Source organism: Lepus europaeus, chromosome 3, assembly GCF_033115175.1.
Source record: "Lepus europaeus isolate LE1 chromosome 3, mLepTim1.pri, whole genome shotgun sequence".
Lineage (NCBI taxonomy): Eukaryota > Metazoa > Chordata > Mammalia > Lagomorpha > Leporidae > Lepus > Lepus europaeus.
Window position 1 is genome coordinate 58,033,861 of NC_084829.1, and position 18,509 is coordinate 58,052,369.

Below are 18,509 nucleotides of genomic sequence, written 5' to 3' on the forward strand. Positions count from 1 at the left end.
GAGGGTGAACCAACGGCAAAGGAAGACCTTTCTCTCTGTCTCTCTCTCTCTCTCTCACTGTCCACTCTACCTGTAAAAAATTAAAAAAAAAAAAATGAAGTGAATGGAGGGCAGCAGATTACACATCATCTTAATAGGTACTCTTATTGGATGGCTTGTCCTTAAAGAGCAGCTGCTTTAAAGCATTTGCTTGTTAAAGTATTTCTTCTAATTTCATTAGTATCTTTTAGCCCAACAATGAATTAGAATTCAAAGATAAAACTGACTAGCAACACAAGATATGACTTGGGCTGTATTACGTGAATTCACTTATAAGGCATCTGAGTTTATAAACAGATAGTTATACTGACCTTTATTTTAAAATAATTTAAAATAGTGAAGGCATCTTCCATTAATTGGTGTTATAACAGATCACTTTTGTAAAATGTCTTTCTAATGTGGTACAGTTGGTTAGTGCATACACGTTTCTATTTATTCCTCTATAAACTGTCACAAATTTTATGTCAGACTGCTACCTTCCATCAGACAGCCTTTTTTTCTGGTATAATTCTCAGTGCTTGTTGTTGTTCTTTTTAAAATTAGTTCTCATTTTGAAATTAGAAAGTTGAACAGCATTGTGGTAAATCTGAATATAAATACTCGAAAATGGTTTAGTCGATAGAGGCTTCAGCCAGTCGAGGGCTGCCGCCTCGTTAATGTGATCTGCAAGCTTCAGCTGTTTGTCAGCCCTTTCTCATCATCTCTTTGCAGTCTCTGCCAGTGCCTTGCACTATTTATTTCCTTTTCTATATGCAGCAACACAGCGTTTATTCACTGATTATTGTGAAGGCTTTCCAGGTGCTGTATAAGATATTCATAAATTAGAATATATGCTTTCTCATTATTTACCACCTTTGAATTGTAAATTCTTTGACGTCTGTACAGAAAATGTTAGTGCCTTCCTAGAGATGTACTTGTCAAGAGTCAGCACTTTGTTGTTGTTGTTGTTAAGAACTAGCCTATTGTGCAAAAGGCATTGCAATAGATACTCTGATTGTATACAAGGGAGGAGATAGATGTGGTCCCATAAGTTTATATAAGGTACTTCAAAAAATTCCTGGAAAGTAAAATTCAAAGATGTTTATTTTTGTACAGAAGTGTTTTTAAATCTGTGCACGTGGTCATAAAGTTCATGAGCAATGCATAAATTGTAAGGATTTTTTTTCAGCAAAGTATACACACCTCTTCAACTGCCCACTGACTTTTTGAAGTGCCTCAAAGGAAAGAGGTCCAAAATTTACACACAGATTTACATAAACACATACCCTCAAATCTGCAGTAGAATCATTGTTACAACTTAATCACTTAGAAAATAGGAAATCTTTTTTTTTTTTTTTTAATTTTTTTTTATTTTTTTGACAGGCAGAGTGGACAGTGAGAGAGAGAGTCAGAGAGAAAGGTCTTCCTTTTGCCGTTGGTTCACCCTCCAATGGCCGCCGCGGTAGGCACGCTGCAGCCGGCGCACCGCACTGATCCGATGGCAGGAGCCAGGTGCTTCTCCTGGTCTCCCATGGGGTGCAGGGCCCAAGCACTTGGGCCATCCTCCACTGTATTCCCTGGCCACAGCAGAGAGTTGGCCTGGAAGAGGGGCAACCGGGACAGGATCGGTGCCCCAACCGGGACTAGAACCTGGTGTGCCGGCGCCGCAGGGTGGAGGATTAGCCTAGTGAACCGTGGCGCCCGCCAAAAAATAGGAAATCTTAAGAGATGCAGTTTCAGGGGACCGGGGCTGTGGCACAGGGGGTTAATCCTCCGCCTGCGGTGATGGCATCCCATATGGGCGCCAGGTTTTAGTCCTGGCTGCTCCACTTCCAGTCCAGCTCTCTGCTATGGCCTGGGAAAGCAGTGGAAGATGGCTCAAGTCCTTGGGCCTCTGCACCCACGTGGGAGACTAGGAGGAAGCTCCTGGCTCTTGGCTTCGGATTGGTGCAGCTCCAGCTGTTGCAGCCATTTGGGGAGTGAACCAGCAGAAGGAAGACCTTTCTCTCTGTCTCTCCCTCTCACTGTCTGTAACTTTAACTCTCAAATAAAATAAATAAAATCTTAAAAAGAGATGCAGTTTCAGTATGTAGATTATGCTACAAATTTAATGCCCCAATATATAAAATTTGGGGAAAAAAGAAATGAATCATTCTTTCATAATACAACCACTGCTAAATTATTTTTATAATGCATGTGCATATTTTTATGCAATTATATTTAAAGTGGTTAAGCTTTAGAAAAATTCTTTCAGTTAATATGTCATAAGCATGTAATATAGTAGAAATTTGGTTTTCATGGCTCTTAATTTTGAATCTGTGTAATATTGAGAATAGATCTATTTTTACTTGGCCATTTCCATATTAATGGATATTTATCTGGACTTTTTGGTTGAGTAAAGCTGTGCAGCAAAATTAAAGGATGTTAGCACTTTCTATCCAGTCAGGAAAGTGAACCCGGAAGGAGGAGGGCTGTATTAACTTTCTGAAGAAAGAATTGCAACATAGATGTTTCCAGCAGTTGGAGATAAGAGCAAAAAACAACAGCGAGCTAGGTTTTGTATTGCCTTGAAGAAACAGGGGGGTTCAGTAATCTAAAGGTATGGTGTTGTCCAGGTGAGAAAGTGGCAGAGTTTTTAATGAATGAACCAGCGACTTGAGAAAGATTTCATGAAGCTGAATTTTAAGCTTTGTTACTATGTCTGTCTTAGATCCTTGTTAAGCATCTTAAAAATATACCATCCTTTAGAATATTTTAAAAACCATGAATGTGTGTTATGAATGTGTATTAAAATGTCTGTATAAGAATAATAAATAGGTGCGTATAAATTTCGCTTATATTTAGAAATGAAATGAGCCTTTTGTATAAGAGTAAAATAAAAAGTGGTGCATGTATTCATTTTCTATTGCAGTCAGGAAATTACCACAAATTTAGCAGATTAAAACAATGCCTGTTTATTATCTTATAGTGCTATAGGTTAGAAATCTTAAATGGGTCTTTCTAGGCTAAAATCAAGGTGTCAGCAGGGCTGTGCTCTTTATGAGCCTCTGGGCAGATTGTGTTTCCAGGCTTGCTTGTTTTATTTGCAGTTTGGTTCCCATCTCCATGCTGGTTGTCAGCTGGGGCCACATCTCTACTCCTGTAGGCTGCTTGTATTCCCTGTTGTACTTCCCTGTGTGATTCTTGCGTGAGTGGCATCTCCCAGCCTTCTGGAAATGCTTCCAATCTCTGTAACCTCAGTTGTTTTCCTCTGCCTCCAACTGAGAACCTTTTCTGGTTTCAAGGGTCCATGTGATTAGATCTGCCCACATGGATATGCATGATAATCTCTAATTCAGTGTCCTTAAACTATTATCTCTGCAAAGCCCCCTTTGTCCTCTAACCTAATGTGTTCCAAGGATTAGAGTGTGGACATGTTTGTGGGGCCTATTACCTTGGGTGTTTTTTTTGGAGTGGGATGGAGTGGGTGTTAAAACAGTTTTTTGCATCAATTATCAGTTTTATAAATAATTCCCACTTTTTTTTTTTTTGGACAGGCAGAGTGGACAGTGAGAGAGAGAGACAGAGAGAAAGGTCTTCCTTTTTTGCTGTTGGTTCACCCTCCAATGGCCGCTGCGGCTGGCGCACCGTGCCTATCTGAAGGCAGGAGCCAGGTGCTTCTCCTGGCCTCCCATGGGGTGCAGGGCCCAAGCACTTGGGCCATCCTCCATTATACTCCCTGGCCACAGCAGAGAGCTGGCCTGGAAGAGGGGCAACCGGGACAGGATCGGTGCCCCGACCGTGACTAGAACCTGGTGTGCCGGCGCCGCAAGGCGAAGGATTAGCCTAGTGAGCCGTGGCGCCGGCCTCCCACTCTTAATTTATGTAGAACACTAAATTTTCATAGAGTTTTTTAAGGTTAATTCTTTTCGCTAGCTTAACATGTTTTCAAGTTGAAAACAACTTGGGTGCCGGCGCCGCAGGCAGAGGATTAGCCTATTGAGCTGCGGCGCCGGCCGGAGTTTGTTTTATTTATTAATTATTCAGCACACATTAAGGGAGTTCTTATTAGGTGCCAGGCCTGATGTTGGGGTCTAGGCCTATATATTCATTTCTGCTTTTGTAGGACTTAATGTGTGTCAGAAAGGAGAGAATTTTAACTGACATAATTGCAGTAAATCAGGAAGACTGTGGCATAGTAGAGGTATGTGATTCTCTGGGAACACATAGCATTGTGGAAATAATGAAGCCTCATATGGCTTGCTTGTCATATTGTTCCTGTAACTTATCCTCAGCTAGACACTTCAGATTTCTCCTAGCCTTCTCATACCAAGTTGGTTCAGAATTTCTGGATTGTGGAAGCTGGCAGTCTTCCTGGAAACCCAAGATTTATGATTTCTTTCACTTTATTTTTTATTTTTTTTATTTTTGACAGGCAGAGTGGATAGTGAGAAAGAGAGACAGAGAGAAAGGTCTTCCTTTTTGCCGTTGGTTCACCCTCCAATGGCTGCCGCGGTCGGCGCACTGCGCTGATCCGATGGCAGAAGCCAGGTGCTTCTCCTGGTCTCCCATGGGGTGCAGGGCCCAAGCACTTGGGCCATCCTCCACTGCACTCCCTGGCCACAGCAGAGAGCTGGCCTGGAAGAGGGGCAACCAGGACAGAATCCGGCTCCCTGACCGGGACTAGAACCCGGTGTGCGGGCGCCGCAAGTTAGAGGATTGGCCTGTTGAGCCATGGTGCTGGCTGATTTCTTTCACTTTTTAAGCATGTTTTATTATCTGCAAATTCCTTTTCTTAATGCATTGGTTTTCTTTAAAACCTCAATTGCACTCTAGTTAAACTATGAAGAAAATTAGTTATTTTGCACTATATTATTCTTAAAGCACTACTAACAGAGTTGATGATAATGATGTTATGGCGGATAACTTTCTTAAAGGCCTAAGAAAGCATTGTGATAGTTACTGTGTATATTAGCAATGAAAAAGTGACTTTTTAAGTTCTGTGCCACAAAGCTTTCTGAGATGTGTTTTGTACGTGTGCTGTTTAGTTCAGTAGCCAATAGCAACATATACAAGGGTACTTCAAAAATTCATGGGCAGTGGGACTAAAAGATAAGTTTATTGTGTTGCAAAACAGTTTTTGAATCCTTGCATATAAGAGTTCTTCAGAATGTTCAGTGAAAGTGAACATTATGGGAAAAACTGCATGGATTTTAAACATGTTTTGCACCAAAATAAAATTACCTTTTAATTGTGTTTTCCACGAACTGTTTGAAGTACCCTCATAGCCCTTGTTAGATTGAAGAACTTACACCAAGAATCAGGAACTCCATTTGGATCCCCCTCATGGGTGGTAGAGGCCCAAGTACCTGGGCAATCACCCTCTGCCTTCCTAGGCACATTAGTTAGGAGGCTGGATTGGAAGGAGAGCATCTGGGATGGCATTGTAAGTGGTGGTTTAACGGCTACACCACAACACTGCTGCCCACATATATATTTTTAAAAATTTCTTAATCATGAGATCTAGAGTTCCAATCTGAAATGTCCCTGGGAAAGCTGTATCTATTTGTTATTTACGGAAAATTGTAGCTGTTGAGGATCTTGAAGCTCTTAAGCCATGGCAGCTCTCTTTTCTGCTGGTATGGGCTTTACTGCTTTGCACCTGAGCTGTCCTGTCCAGGACTGTAGCAAGGGCCTCATAAGAAAAATACTTCAAGCTGCTTTGTTGGCAAGTGGTGATTTCTGTCCTGTATCTTTCAGAAAAGACTGATGCCCCATGTGGCTTATGGAAGTCTTCTGAAGCTGAATGTTTAGTTAAACCTAAGAACACCCGAGGCATTCCAGAACCAATTAACCTTTATTCAATCAGGGTAAAAAACAAAGCAGAATTCAATAAAGTGGGCTCAGGAAAGACAGACTGCTGAGACTCACCAAATGTTTTATGTTCTCACAGTTGTTTCTAGTTACTATTTAGAAAGTACTACAAAAAATCATAACACATGGTGAATTTGATAAAGGCTGCTTTTAGTAGGGCTACTTGATTGTTACTGATTGTGTATTCATACAATCTAAAGAGGCTACCAAAAATAGTTATTAAATACCTAACAGTGTGTCTTTTTCAATCTTTTTTTCATTGTTGCTATTTTGGTTTTTTGATTTATTTTATCTATTTGAAAGGCAAAGGTACAGAGAGGTCCTCCATCCACTGCTCTGTTCCCCAGATGGCTGCAACAGCCGGGATAGGGTCAGTTTGAAGCTAAGAGCCAGGGGCCTCCTCTGGTCTCAGTCATGGGTGCAGGGGCCCAAGGACTTGGGCTATCCTCTGCCACCTGCCCAGGAGCATAATTTGGGAGCCGGATTGGAAGTGGAGCAGCCAGGACTCAAACTGGCGCCCACATGGGATGCTGGCACTGCAAGTGGCGGCCCAACCCATTTTAGCACAACACAGGCCCCCTTGGATCTTTTTTTTTTTAATTTAAGTTTGTTTTATTTATTTGACAGAGGAAGAGAGAGAGAGAGAGAGAGAGAGAGAGAGAGAACTCCTATCCTCTGATTCATTTCCTCACGATATCTGCCATGTGGGTAGAAGGAACTTCATCACATGAGCCATCATTGCTGCCTCCCGGGGTTTGCATTAGCAGGAAGTTGAAGTCTGGAGACAGAACCAGAAATCAAACCTAGAAACTTCCATGTGGGATATTGGTGTCTTAACTGGGGTATTGATGGCTAGGCCAAACACTTGCCTCTCTGAGGTCTTCTTGAAGTTTGCCCCTAATTACCCAATGTAAAGTCACCTCCCAAGTGCTTTATCACATTATTTCACTCTGTTCTGCAGAGCAGAATCATGGGCAGAATTGCATTTGCCTAGAATGTCAGCTGTAAGAAGAACAAGAGATTTGTCCACCTTATTTGCTGTCTCCCATTCCTTATAACAGTGGTTGGTATATTAGGAGTTCAGTTAATAAGTGAGTGGTTGTATGAATGATAAACACTTTTGGGTTTAAAACCTTTACCTTTTATTGAATTTTTTTTAAGCTACTAAATGGTGAGATTGAATATGATGACAATTTGGACAAAAACAAAACCTGATGTATTTTCTGTCTTTTTTGAGGGAAAACTCTGATAGACCAATGTTTTTTACCTTTGTGGATAGTTAGTGCTGATGTTATCTTTTGTTGTGGGTCTTGGGGCTTTTTTTCATAGTATCAAGTGATAATTTTTTTAAAATTATTACCTTTATTCGTTTCTTTTTTTTCTATCCTTCACCCAGATTCTTTGTATTATGTTTTAACACATTTGTTTGATCGTTCTCTTGTATCTGCTTTTTAAAAAATTCTATTATTTATTATTCTTTTTCTCAAGGCCACCCTAGACAGGGGTGTTTATTTATTTTACCTTGTAACCTTTTGTTTAAGTTATACAAACTTCCTGCATTTCATATAGGAGCTAATATTTGTGAACAGAATACTTTCTGTTCCTCTTGTGACCTAAAGCAAAAAGTACCTCCACATTTTTCATCCCAGTTTCTTCAGAAGTTAAAGATGTATTTAAAAACTGGGAACTATTTTGTACCTTGCTGTTGTGATCTCTGAATTGCAACCCTTAAGCATCATAAGGCACCAATAGTAACTCTGCAAAACTCAAGGAGTTTACATAATGATTGCCAGACTGTGACTTTCAGTAATAATCCTCATTATCCATCCCTGCTGTCCCCTCTTCCCCCAAAGAAAAACCCACCAGAACTCCTAAGACGTTGTGACCCTGTTCCTCTCCTGTTGCAGGAGAACAAATATGAGGGGTAATCCTAGGGTGCTGTAAATGGGTGCTAGCTAATCATAGATGTATTCTAGATTTTAAATTATTTGTGGAGTGACGGAAGGTGTTGTCCATCAGTGGGATGTATTAATTCTGCTAGATGTTAGCACTTTAGTTCTTCAGCCTCTCAATTGGTCATTACTACTTCTCAGCCATCCTTCCTTTATAGCAATCATTTGACTATCTTGGGCCTAAACCAAACCAGCTTCTCTTAGGAGATCATTATACTATCAAAATAAACATTTAAGAATAGTTAAAAAAAAAAAAGTTAAAAATATAGCATTGGGGCAGGTGCTGTGGTGTAGGCGGTAAAGCAGAAGCCTGCAGTGCTGGCATCCCATATGGATGCTGGTTCAAGTCCTGGCTGCTTCACTTCTGATCCAGCTCCTGCTAATGTGCCTGGGAAAGCAGTGGAAGATGCCCCAAGTCCCTGGGCCCCTGCACCGACATGGGAGACCTGGAAAAAGCTCTTGGCTCCTGATTTCAGCTTAGCTCATCCGTGGCTGTTGGGGCTGTTTGGGGGAGCGAATCCCTGGATATAAGACCTCTTTGTGTGTGTCTCTTTTTCTGTCTCTCTACCTTTCAAATAAATAAATCTTTAAGAATATGTCATGAAGAAGGGATATACAAAAGTTACAGAAAGAGAGATATTGTTGTTGGCCTTAAATGTGTATTGTGAAAATTCCTATGAAGTATAAATGCATGTTATAGGTATTTATGTACACATTTTACTTTTGTTATAAATTTTAATGAAGTATAATTTACATACAAAAAACTGCTTTTCTTAACTATGCAATTCAATGACTTGACAAATTTAAGGTACATGTATTTTTGATAGAAAAATGAGATTCAGTTGAAGATTAAGCTTTCATCGAATTATTGCTGCTTTAAATTGGAATAAGTAGGGCAATATGGACTACATGGAGAAAAGGAGACCAGCCTAAAGTAAAGAAAAGCAGCACTGTACCACTGATAGTTCTTATCTAGGGATGGTCCTGATTTTTATAGGATGTGTGAGCTTCTGGGAATCATATAATTTCTCCCAGTTATACAGAAATACAGATCATTATACTGCAGATTGTCTGGTGGTAGTTTTCTGGGAAATTTTTTTTTTTAAACAAAATTGAGTAAAATTCATGCTTGTGGAAAAGTAATTTACATTCAATTTAAAACAGAATTTTATTGATTGTGTTCTCATTTGGAATAACTGCAGGGAAAATCACCTGGGCTAACACAAGTTGGATACCATTTACTAGGGATTTAGCTGTAAAAAGAAACTCATTTCAATTTCAGCAGTGACAGCTGTTGAGTGAATTTTCCTGTGATCTCCTTCTCAGTAGGAAATGATACATTGTAACTTTGGCTCCCTAGATTTCCTACCCACCCAACAAATCCAAACTGCAGGGGTTGCGCTTTCTAAATGTCTGAATGGCCTAGTTTATGTGGACAGAGTAGTTTTTTAACGTTCCAAGTGGGTAAAATTGTGATTGCAGAAATGGATATATTGGTGATGTACAGAGACCTTTGTTTTCTCTCCCAGGAAATTGGTTTCTCTTTGTGTTGTGATTATACCTGGCTTTATGTGGAAAGGCTGTATTGGAACTTGGCGTATGTTTATAGAATGATGTTGGAGATTACACTTCATTTTGAAGGATGTATGGGTTTACTTTTTTAATCGTCCAAATAAATGTCTCCTTGATGCTTTTGACTACTTGTGGTGCTTTCTTCACTATTTTGTTTTTAATTTTGCCGGTTCAAGAAATATGACAAACTATAGCCTGCTACATAGAAAGGAGTAAATAGTGTCAACATTCTTAAGTTCACGAGTTCTGGAAGATGCTTGACAAAGAAAGAAATATGTTTTATATATTATTATTTTATGAACCTTAGAATATCTGTTGATGGGGTGGGAGTGCAGAGAGAATACTCTTCAAGGGTGGGAAAATTCTTTCCACTCTGGCTTAAGATCTTGCTGTAATCCTCTTTAACATCCACCTCCCCCCCAATATCCTACCTCCTCCTTAGAATGGCTTCCTACAAACCAGAGAAGAATGGACAGTTGCAATTAAGTGTTGAAGTGGCCAAGCAGCCTTAAGGACTCTCAAATAGAAATGTGTCACAGCTGTATTTCTCCCCAAAGAAACCATTCAGGTTACCTTCAAGCTCATGAGAATTTAAATTGCTTCCCTAATAGTATAAATGGCAAACTATTGCTAATGTATAAAAACTTGATTTCCAAATACAATGTGAAAACAAGGACATCTATAGTAGATGTGAGGCACTTCCTTTAGTGTGTCCAATTGTATCTGATTTTCTGTTTATGACTAGGAGAGATCAATGTTAATTAGGCACATAGCAGTCAGGGTAGGTCAGTTGGATATTCTACGGTATACCTGGTTCTTCAGAGAATTTGATTGTTTATGTCATTGTATCATCATTGTACAAAAGTGCTATCTATTAGAAACATAATGAAAGCAACCAATGTGAGCCAAATAGATAATTTTTAATTATTTAATGAAATTAATTGTAATTAAATTTTACTAATATATCCCATATATCATGGATATGAAAAATGCTTTTTTGAAGATTTGTTTGTTTCAAAACAGAGTCACAGAGAAAGAGAGAGGAGGGCTTCCATCCACTGATTCACTCCCCAAATGGCCACAACAGCCAGGGCTGGGCTGGTATGAAGCCAGAAGCCTGGAACCCCATCTGGATCTCCCATGTGGGTGCAGGGGCCCAAGTATTTGGGCCATCTTCCACTGCTTTTCCAGGCTCATTAGCAGGGAGCTGGATCAAGAGTAGAGCAGTGGGGAATCAAACCATTGCCCGTATAGGATGCTGATGTTGCGGGCAGAAGCCTAACCTGCTATGCTAGCACGCCAACCCAAATATCAAAAATTATTAATATTTTGCTTTATTTTTTTCTGCTAAGTGTTTGAAATCTAGTGGTTGCTTTATACTTACTGAACATTTCAGTTCTGACTAAGCTACATTTCAGTGCTCAATAGTCACATTAACTAATGGATACTGTATTGATCAGTACAGCTCTCCAAAATTGGATTCCGTTTAAATCTCCAGTGATTGAGGTTGAATCTTTGAACTTTGGAAACTTCTGAAAGATGCAAGTGTAGATTATAATGGTAGACTCACAAAACCGTCCACATGACAGGTTGTTTAAGTCATCTCAATTCTCTACTTCAAGGTTAGATATTTTAAATGTATAGATAGAGTGAATAAGAAAAAAAAAATTCTGGTATTCATGGAAGAAAATGGTGAATGCTTAGACTACAGAAAAACAACCACCAGTGTGTTAAAGTACAGTAAATACAGGCCTGTATGATGATGATGATGATGATGGTAATGATGATTATAATTTGAATGAAAAATGCAGTGTTCAGCTTTACAGACATCTCATTTGTTCCTCGAAACGGCCTTTTGAGGCCCATTCTTTTGTGTCTCCTATTATAAATCCTGTCCTAACAGTGATGAAGCTGAAAGTGATCAAGAGATCTTGTAAAGTCACACGGATAGTGTGTGTCTACCCGTGACTTCTGGATTCTGCGGCCTACTCACTTCTTGTTCTTCAATCCTCCCTGCTGCTTCCTTTGTGATGATGGTTGCCCTTGGCAATCCGGACGTGGAAGAATTATACAAAAGAGGAATTGCAGCTAATTCCTCAATTGTTGGCGCTATCCCGTGACTTCATGTTTATTCCTGCAAGTTACCATCAGTAGTCTGAAAAGGAGAAAATGATTGGAGGTGTAATCACCCTTGAAAAACTGACTTTTGCCCTTTCATTTTGCCAGTTATGCCTTGTGGCATTTATGTCACAGTAGTGGAGCTCGCGAATAACACTCTCCGAGCCACGGTGTGCTGATCCATCTTCTGCTAACACTCAGTGCCGCAGCATGGGAAGATTATTTTTTTTTTCTTAACCAGCTAATCTTGCTGTGAGACCCACATATCCACTGTCATAATTTCAGCTTGTTTTGTTTTGTTTTGTTTTCAACTCTGTTTCAACACTCAAAATCTATTCCCTGTTGAGCACTTAAGTGCCGATATTGATATTCTTGGTGCATTCAACAGGACTTAGATTTCTGTTTCTACATTGTTTAGGAATCAGTCTGCCTTTCACTTGCATTCTACAAATCAGATGTGTGCAGATGCATCTCTTTCACATTTAGCTTTTTATATGCCCATGGTGTTTTTATTTTGTAAACTACATGTTTGTGTGATAGTGCTATGGGAAAATGCCAATTCAGTGTGGATATGATCTTAATTGTTTATTTGAGGAGCAGAGAGACAGAGAGTGCTATATTCTGCTGGTTTACTCTCTAAATCCTGCAAGGGCTGGAGCTGTTCTAAGCTAAAACTGAGAGCCGGGGAACTCAATCCAAGTATCCTATGTGGCAGGGATCCAACTGCTTGAGCCATCATCACTGCTTCCAAGGGTCTGTGTTAGCAGGAAGCTGGCATCAGGAACTTGAGCCCCACATCAGATGTAGGAATCAGGCATCTTAACCACTAGGCTAAAGCCTGCCCCAAGAGTTTATTATGCACAGTTGTTAGGTTCTGTTTTTTTTTTTTTTTAATGCTCTTATGTATATAATTAGGTTTTTAGAAACTCTTGACCAAATCTCAAGTTTTCATTTAAACCTAAAACAAAAGGGAACAGCATCTATTATTAATTTTTGTTGAGAGGCCTACATGACAGGGCAAGCCTAATTTCTTACCGCCCAATTTCATTTCTATTTTCCCACTGGCTTTGCTTGTCTTTTTATCTAAGCTAACCTGTTCCCCCAGAAGCTTGGAATTAGACAAATCCTTGGCTTCACCTGTCTCTTTCTACATGTACGTGTAACCTTCCAGGTCTTGAGAAACACAGACTTTTTAATTTTTCTAAAATGCCATCTGTATCCTGTGCTTACCAAAAAACCCCTTCAACAACTCTAATAAACTGAAATAATATACTTGAATGAATCCAATCAAGATTTCAGAGTCTTTTAATGCAAACAGAAATATTGAACTACACATGTTAAAAATGATCAAATAACCAGGCCTCTGACTTTTTTGTGTTCACATCCTACTTGTGAGCTCCCAAATGGAAATTATCTTCTAACTGCAATCCAGTTCTTCCACCTTACTACCCAGTCCCATGTTCACATTCAATGTCTTCCTTTATCTCAGCCTTCCCACGCTGGTCCCCCGGGTCATGTTTCCCTTCTGGTGGAGCAGGCTCTGCTCAGCTGTGTTGTCAGTCATTTCAGCAACATTCTAACAGCCTTCTAGAATACGATAGTCCGATAGTCCGTGTTTCTAATGCATAACTGTCTGTAGTCAGTCAGTCTTTCCGGTGCTCAAAAACCTCTCACAGTGCCTATCCCTTACCTTCTCCCACATTTCATTTAGAAAGACCTTTTTGTGGGGTGTGGAGCCTTTGTTTTGAGTGCTGGAAAAGGTGCCTTGCTTTTCCTGGATATCTGTTAGGAGTGTCTTTTAGAAACTTTGTTCAGATATCCAAGTAAATGCCACAGGTCCTGTTTCGTGAGCTGATGAGCATTGCTCTTAAGAAGTTTTATTCTTTTATGGTAGCATGATTTTGTTGCATTTTCTTCCTTGAGCTTCTCTCCTTAATTATTATGAGGAATATGTACCTCTGGGAACCTTCTAATGGCAAGAGATACTTATTATCTCAACTTAGGTATGTTTCTTCAAAAATTTACTCCTGAATGAAGTGTATTATTTGACTAAATAGGCTTTTTCATGGGAAATAAAATTGTGTCCTGGAAGAAGTCAGTCACTCAGCCAGAAACTTCTTGACCCCTCTTCTTTCTTCACCAATCCAGAAAATCCAGATTCATCACCTGCCTACCTTTTTCCACTTAGGGCAACTGCATACTTCAGACTCTCAAGGCCTCTTGCCTGGATGAAATATTGCCTGTAATATTGTTCCAGTTTACTTTCTATTGCCCCATCCATGCTGTTTCTCCTCATTTCTCCACACTGACTTCTTCCTCTGGTGTAAACTGCCTTATGTCAGGTTTCACCTTAAATATTTTTTATGGGTTTTCATTGCATACATAGCATGGGGTACAAAGTTTCTCATCATCTGGATCTTGTGTTGTCTAATAATCTCCCTCTCCCAGCTACATCTGCCCATATCTATTCAAATGTTTTTTTAACTTTAATGTTTATTACTTTTTAACTTTTCTACCAAGATGCAATGATATAAGTTAAACTCTTCTGATTATAGATGAGCAGAGAAGAAAAGTCCCATTCCTGATTCTGATGCTTAGCATCTTCATTTGTGTCATCCCCCTGCGCTCCTTTATTTTCCTCCTGTGTGTTTAATGCTTGCCCATACTGGGCTGGTTGCCACCATCTTTTCTTTAAATATATTTCTAGAATTTTGATGTCTATTTGGATTACTTATATTCTCTCTCTAATTATATATATGCTCAGTAAACCTTTGCTTCAACCATTAATGCTGTTCTCTTTTTGCTTTTTTTTTTTTTTTTTTTTTTTTTTTTTTTTTTTTTTTTTTTTTAGATTTATTTACTTATTTGAAAGTCATAGTTACACAGGGAGAGGAGAGGCGGTGGCGGTGGTGGGTGGCAGGTCTTCCATCCACTGGTTCACTCCCCACATGGCCGCAACGGCCAGGGCTGCGCGAATCCGAAGCCAGGAGATCTCCCACACGGGTACAGGAGCCGAAGGACTTGGGCCATTTTCTACTGCTTTCCCAGGCCATAGCAAAGAGCTAGATAAGAAGTGGAGCAGCTGGGACTTGAACTGGCACCCATATGGGATGTTGGCACTGCAGGCGGTGGCTTTATTCACTATGCCACAGCGCCAGCCCTTCTTTTTGCCTTTTTCCTTGGAATTTAGTCCATTTATAAATACTATCAATATTGAGGAACAATCATCTTATTCAAAGGTACTTCACAAAGTTTCAGGAAAAATGGAATTAAAATATAAATGCATTTTGGTACAGTTTTTCTGTGTGTTTTCCATGCTTTTTTAAAAGATTTATTAATTTGAAAGCTGGAGTGATGGGCAGGTAGAAGAGAGAGAGAGAGAGAGAGAGCTAGTGAGCTATCTTATATTGTCTAGTTTATTCCCCAAATGTCAGCAATGACCAGGGTTAGGCCAGACTGAAGCCAGGAGCTGGAAGCAAGGAACTCCTATCTATTTCTCCCATGTAGGTGACAGGAACCCAAGTACTTGAGCCATCGTGTGCTGTCTCCCTTGCACCTAAGCAGGAAGATGGATCAGAAAGGCAGAGCAGTCAGGACTGCAGCCAGGTACTCCGTGTGGGATATGGACATCTCAAGTGGTGACTTAACCTGCAGCGCTACAACACCTACCCTCCATGAATTTTCTGAGCACTCATATGACAAACGTCTAGCTAATCATTCAGGCAAATGTGTGCTTCTTTTTTGTATGTCTTCTCTGTGTACTTATTATATTGCATTAATCTGGCCTGAGCCAACTTTTACATAAAGTTTTTCAGTCATTGACTCCATTTACTTAATAAATATAATCGAGTTTGTGCATTGTTTTAGTATTTATAGCAGATTTTTGTATTTGTTAATCTATCTGATGTGAGTGATCCTGTTATGTCATTGTAATTACCACCTTTAATTTTATAGAATGGGACACTGAAGCTTATCAGGGTAATGGTGTGGCCTATACCTCCCAACTGGGTGATGGCTCCTTTATAGGATCATACAGCTCGTCTAACTGTCTATTATTTCTGTGCTTTCTGGTCAAGACTGCAGTAGGTTTGTGTACTAGAATATGCTTTACTGGTTCTAATTGACAGTTTGACTACTTATTTTATTTGCTTTATTTAATTGACAGTGTTTCTGTCAGTTAGGCAGGCCTGGTATTATTATGTGTAATTTAAATTAGTACTGTTAAGTAACTTGCCCCAGTTTGAATAACTGGTGATTTAAAGAGCAAAATAAGAACAGATTTTCAGAGTCCTGGTTTGCTATTCCCATTGTCCCATGCTGCCTCTTTGGTCTTTTGTAAGATACATTGGAAAGTGAAATACATTTTTATTCTTGGGATTTCAGTGAAATGGTTCTCTGGTTATATTGTATAGTAACATGGAAAATATTTAAGTTAAATGGCAGCTGTTGGTTTAACAACTTGAGTTTTGTATGCCATAGTACTATTAAGATTAATGGAATGCATAGAATCCAATGATACCTTAATTGTTAGGAAGTTGTTTCTTGAGGGAGAAGTAATACAAGAGGCAAGATGACATGTTTTGGGATATGGGAATATAGAGGAAGAATAATAATGTTTTCTTTAATACCCCATAGGTTCTTAGTTGGAATAGACCCCTGTGACAAAAAACTGATTAAGGAGAGAGAAACAGAAGTTTATTGACATGTATATTTCATATATGCACAGGAGACACCCAGGGAATAACTGGTTCTCAAAAGAGGGTGATTTGGGTTGTATAACATCTTCAACAAAGATCAGAACGTTTTTAGAGAAATGATAAGACATAGAAAAAGAGCTTAGAGTCTCTGGGAGAAGCATTTTGTAGGAAGTCAAAGAAGTGGCGGACTGAGGCACGTTCGTGGAACTTGTGCCTGCAGGTTGCCTCTGGATGAAGTTGTCTTTGGGGCTAATCTTTGTTCTCCTTCATGGGCCACCTGCAATTTTTGTAAACCTGTGTCTTGCTTTTAGGTGACTAGAAGAAAGACAGCTTTCCTAAATCTGGCTGCTTTAACCTGCCATCAGCTGAATAGTTCTTCATATTTTGGTGTTCATATGCTGGTCTCCCTTGGTATCACTTTGTGATTCTCAGGCCTTTCTTTGCCCATGGAGGAAAGACTATGGCAGGGGAAGATCTACACTTACTGTTCATGGTCTGCTAGCCAAAGCTGCAGCATCCTAAGATACTTTGTAATTTTGCTTCATAAAGCATACTCATTGTTGAGTCAGTAAAATTGATTGTAGAAACAACCACTTCTCAGCAGAGCATTTTGAGAGTATATGTGTTTCAGCAAGAGGAATTTGTACTGAGTAGAGATCCAAGAGTCTGGAATTCTTTGTCATCAAGATGATGTTTCACTCCAGGATTTCCCTTTAGTTGTGGTGTTTGCAAAATCTATAGTTGGTGTGTGTGTGTGTGTGTGCTTAATGCAGTCTAGTTGCTGTGTTTGCCCCATTAAACATTACTATGTCTGAATCTGTATTTATGAAGCTGGGTAGGTGTACGGTGTTGTATTTGGGAGATAAAATTTTATAAAAGTAGATGGATTTAGGAAGAATAATATATTGACTAATTTGTAAATAATATAGAAACATTTATTACAGGAGAGAGGATGAAGTAATGTAGTGAAGAAACAGGGGATTTTTTGTTTATTTATTTTTTTATTTTATTTATTTGACAGAGTTACAGGCAGTGAGAGAGAGAAACAGAGAGAGGGGTCTTCTTTCCATTGGTTCACTCCCCAAATGGCCGCTATGGCCGGAACTATGCCGATCCGAAGCCAGGAGCCAGGTGCCTCTTCCCGGTTTCCCACACAGGTGCAGAGGCCCAAGCACTTGGGCCGTCCTCCACTGCTTTCCCAGGCTACAGCAGAGAGCTGGACTGGAAGAGGAGCAACAGGGACTAGAACCTGGCACCTATATGGGATGCCAGCGCGCAGGCAGAGGATTAACCTAGTGTGCCACTGTGCCGGCCCTGAAACAGGGTGTTATTAAGGGCCAAAGGTTTAAATTGTCACTGCATTGCTTGTTTGTCTGATCCTAACAAGTTGCTGACTCCTCTGAGCCTCAGTTTCCTTATTTGTCAGATAAAGAGAAATTCTCACAGGCCTCCTTCTGTGCCTGGCACAGCCTTGGCTTGTGGTCCCAAGAAGCATCTAAAGCGAGAAGCAGCTCCAAAACCTAGGATGCTGGGTAAATCTACCACTTGCTCCTTATCCATCCACTGGTCCCCACAAGCAGAGAAGATGTCTTCTTCCTCTGATCATTTCCCTAAGGAACACTCGTTAATATGCACTGACAGGAAATGAAGTAAAAAAAAAATCTTCATGCAGCAGTTCATTTCATTAAGATTGATGAATGGATATAACTCACCCTGCTGGTTTCATGCATGTCAGGAACATTGACAAGATTGGAGAGAATTTGTTTGATCTGTGACACCAAGTGTTGCTTTGCTGTTCATCATATTATACCCAAGGAGGCCAAGCACAAGTGCACAGTGAAAATGATCTTTGTAGGCACAAAAGGAATCCCTCATCTGGTGACTCATGATACCGGCATCATTACCATCCAGATGTCTCTTTATACAGGGAGGGGCCCTGTGACTTGGAGATTGATGAGATTATTAATTTCTCTGCATTTGACACTGGTCTCCTGTGTGTGGTGGTCAGAGTTGCTAACTTGGAAAGAACTGGTGTGATCACCAGCAGAGAGAGATTCCTGCCTCTTTTTATGTGATTTGTGTGCAAGAGGTCAGTGCCAGCAGCCTTGCCACTCACCTCTTCAGCGTTTCCATTGTTGGCAAAGGCAACAAATCATGGATTTTCCTGAGAGAAAGGAATCCACTTCACCATGGATGAAGAGAGAGTCAAGACGAGTGATCCAACCAAGCAGTGGGTTAAGTTGTCATTAGTTTGGAAAAGTCTTTATGCTTAATTAAATATAATAGAGTCAAAAACAGG

The 18,509-nt window shown here is 39.9% G+C and overlaps 1 protein-coding gene and 1 pseudogene across 2 annotated transcripts in view; both read left to right on the forward strand.

Moving 5' to 3' along the window:
* PRIM2 (DNA primase subunit 2) overlaps window positions 1-18,509 on the forward strand; it is a 333,865-nt gene that overhangs the window by 203,987 nt on the left and 111,369 nt on the right. The gene's annotated exons all lie outside the window — the stretch shown is intronic.
* Window positions 10,978-18,407, forward strand: LOC133756346 (small ribosomal subunit protein eS4-like; annotated as a pseudogene).